The sequence below is a fragment of the Myxine glutinosa genome, chromosome 3 (assembly GCF_964187855.1).
Source record: "Myxine glutinosa chromosome 3, kmMyxGlut1.1, whole genome shotgun sequence".
Taxonomy (NCBI): Eukaryota; Metazoa; Chordata; class Myxini; order Myxiniformes; family Myxinidae; genus Myxine; species Myxine glutinosa.
The window spans coordinates 181,856,317-181,860,181 of NC_136263.1; positions in this window are offsets into that span (position 1 = coordinate 181,856,317).

A 3,865-nucleotide genomic window follows, 5' to 3' on the forward strand; every position below is an offset into this window, starting at 1 on the left:
TGCACGAAGCGGATTTGGAGACTCACCGATCCTGTGACACCCTCCAGTACCGGCAACCGGCGGGGGAAGGGAGACCCGTACATTACACACAGTACAACATTACACACATCTCAAACTGTGTTTTATGTTCAATGGTCTGGCGGCGGGGATGGAACATCACGTGATCGCTCTGATCGAATCAGCGCGTTGCTCTGCCACCAGGTCAGATTCCGTGTATAATATTCCTTGCTGAAATGCGCTGAGGTAAATATGAATAAAAAATATGGATCTCGTCAAATATTTTAGGTAGGCCATGTCCTTCCCAGGCTCAATGGCCATGTCTCTGCCAAATATCAAGTACGTGAGGCTCTCCGTTTAGGAGTCTATCAGTAACATTACACACACACAAACTGTGTTTTATGTTCAATGGTCTGGCGGTGGGAATGGAACATCACGTGATCGCTCTGAGCGGATCAGCGCGCTGCTCTGCCACCGCCTCAGATTCCGTGTATAATATTCCTCGCTGAAAAAAATCTATGTGAAACATGCTACTATCTATGCTAAATCATGCTAAATGCTAATCATGCTAAAATCTATGCTACTTGCTGTGAGTTTATGGCGGCAAGGAACATCACGTGATCACTCTGAGCGAATCAGCGCTCTGCTCTGCCACCCGCCTCAGATTCCGTGTATAATATTCCTCGCTGAAAAAAAATATGGATCTAAAGATGAAAGAAAAAAAAACCGATGTGGTGTGAATGGCAATGTTCCTCGCTGAAATGTGAAAAAAGGCAATCGCTTTTCGTTCTGAATTACGTGCGAACGTGTAACTGTGAGTTTATGGCGGCAAGGAACATCACGTGATCGCTCTGAGTGAATCAGCGCGCTGCTCTGCCACCGCCTCAGATTCCGTGCATAATATTCCTCGCTGAAATGCGCTGAGGTAAAAATATGGTAAAAAAATATTATGAAATTTTTTTTTTTTAGGTCGGCCATGTTCTTCCCAGGCTCAATGGCCATGTCTATGCCAAATATCAAGCACGTGAGCCTCTCCGTTTAGGAGCCTATCGGTAACATTACACACACACACACACACACACACACACCACGAATAACCCTCTGCCAACCAGACCACGAATAAACGAGGACTGTTTGGCAGAGGGAGGGAGCTGACATGAGACCGCAAGTGACAAAACGACTCGCTGGCCGGCAATTCTGGATCTATCTCTCTCTCACTTTGGTTTCCTGCCCTTCCCAGACCTTCCTCCTGCCCTTGCTTTCCGTTCCGTTCGGACTTTTCTTAATGTGCCATCTGCGAATTTGCCTGCTTGACGACGGACGTTGGAGTGCCGTAGATTCTCCTGGTGCGAGCGTACGAGCAAACGGGACCTCCCGTGCGACCGACGAGCGGGTGAGCGAGGTGTGCCGCTGAGCAGACGAGACCGGGGCGAGCGGGTGGCTCGGGGCCGAGCAAGGCGTGAACGAGGCGGACGGAGGCCTGCTTTGCGCCAACATCGGAGCCGGACCAACATCAGACACCCAGACAGATAAGACACCCAGACAGACCACAGAACACAACACGACGATTCTTTTATTTAATTCCTTCCCCTGTGCTTTTGTTGAAGTGAGGTGTGCGGGATCCCGGTTTAGAAACCATAGTTATTTGTCGGCGCGTTTCATTGTTCTTGGGTTCTGCATAATAAATCGATTATTTTTGTTCATTTTACCCCCCCCCCCCCCCCCCCCCCCCCCCGTGTTCGTTTGAGTCCATTCCCTACAGGATCGGAGCTGCCGGTGAGATCGCTACAGGTAAGAGCTCACCACTTCTTCCTCTTCCTTCTTCCTCCCGTGCTTGTATAGTCAAAGTCCGTTATGGAATAAACGCCTCCATTTAAGTTCGTTTGGCCATCCGTGAGCCCACGGTATTAACCGAGGGCATTCGCGCGATAGTATATATGATGCAAAGATGAATTGATTGGATTATGGCATAAAGAGGTCAGAGGTCATGTCAGGTAAAAATGTGATACTTGAGAACAGCTGAATGGATTTAAATCAAACTTGGTACAAGTATTATAATGATGTAATAATGTGGGTGAAGGCATATCGGGTGACGTCGTGGCACCGAATAGTGTCGTGCTAGTTTAAAATGTTTTTTTTCCTGATATTTGTATACCTAGGACACTTATTAGTTCCCTACTGGTTTCACCACAGAGGGGACTGTAAGTTTGCCCTCCGTCTGTCTGTCCGTCCGACCTGTGGTTTTTCAGACTTTCCGCCCTTCCCCATCAACATATTCAACTGAAACTTGGTGCGTTAGCTTTACTATGTATGATAAGTTACAGTAGAAGTTCGAGTTGAACATTCATTGGGACTGGTAAGGGACATGTATTGCGAAGCAATTCTCACTGTGTGCTATTTCGTTTTGTCTGTTAATTGCGACTTTTAGTTAAATCCCCTGTATTCTCTATTCTACAATATATACACAAAGAATTAAGTTAAGCACCCCCCCCGTTTTTTTACAACCTCGCACATTACAAGTTTGTTGTCGTCAAAACAGTGTAATATACCCATGATATTGCTATATTTTCTGGAGAAGTGATATTATGGTCACATAAAAACATAACAATCATGCCGTTTTCAATATTTTATTCTGAAATAATTTAAGGTGAAATTTTTTGGGAATTTTAGGCATATTTTCACCTCAATTTAAGTATGGAGCTATAGGTCCATCACGGACAGTGTGGATGACGTTTATGTTTTCTAACGTACAGTCATTGTTCTGAGAAGACCTCTAGCGATCTTTGCGTCAATAACGTGTGTAGGACCCACGTGATCGGATCACTGACTCAACCAATCACTTTTTTTCACTTTGATCACTCAATTTCATCAATGGATAATTGCTAATGTCATACCAATCATTATTTGATCTCACATACCTTATAATATATGCCAATGTATACATATACACAAAGAATATATATTAGGGGGTGCTTACCTTAATTCGTTGTGTAGGGGTGCTTAACTTAATTCTTTGTGTATACATCACTCTTTATGCATACATTCTGATGTACTATGCTCGGTTACGGGGAGTCAGTGCTGCCGTAGCAGTTTATTGGCAAGCATTATAATGGGTGGTTTGCCATTGCCTTCCCAGCAGTAGTTAGGGCAGGAATTTGCAATTTGTTCAGGATGCCGGTGATAGCTCGCCTACTCCTTACTAAGGACACCAACCAGTAGATGGGACGTCCGGTTTATGTCTATCATTATTTATTACCCTCGCCAGCAGAGAGGGTATTGCATTTGAGTCCGTTTGTTTGTCTGTCTGTCTGTTTGTCCGCACAGAATAAATGTGATTTTCTCTGCAACCGTTGGTCCGATTGACAGGAAATTTTCACCATTGGTGCAACTCCACCTGAAGAATTTTTTTATGTTAATTATGACGTTATAGGTCACGTGGCTCGGCCGCTATCTTGGAAAAATCGAAAAACTTTGCACATCCATATCTCAGAAAGCACGGAACAGAAAAAATTGAGACATGGCTCATTGTAAAGAACTCTCCATGGGGAATAAAATACGTTAATGATGTCATAGGTGCCTCCATTATGACGTCATAATTCGACAAGTACAAAAAAAACCATCCTATCAAGATGAAATTTATTGAGCGCCGTGTCGGCATAAACTGGTGGGGGGAAAAAAATGTCATCGGTCACGTGGTTCGGCCGCCATCTTGGAAAAACCGAAAAACTTTGCACCTCTATATCTCCGAAAGTGCTGAATAGAAAATAATTTGAGACATGGCTCATTGTAAAGAACTCTCCATGGGGAATAAAATGTTAATGATGATGTCATAGGTGCCTCCATTATGTCATCATAATTCCACGTACAA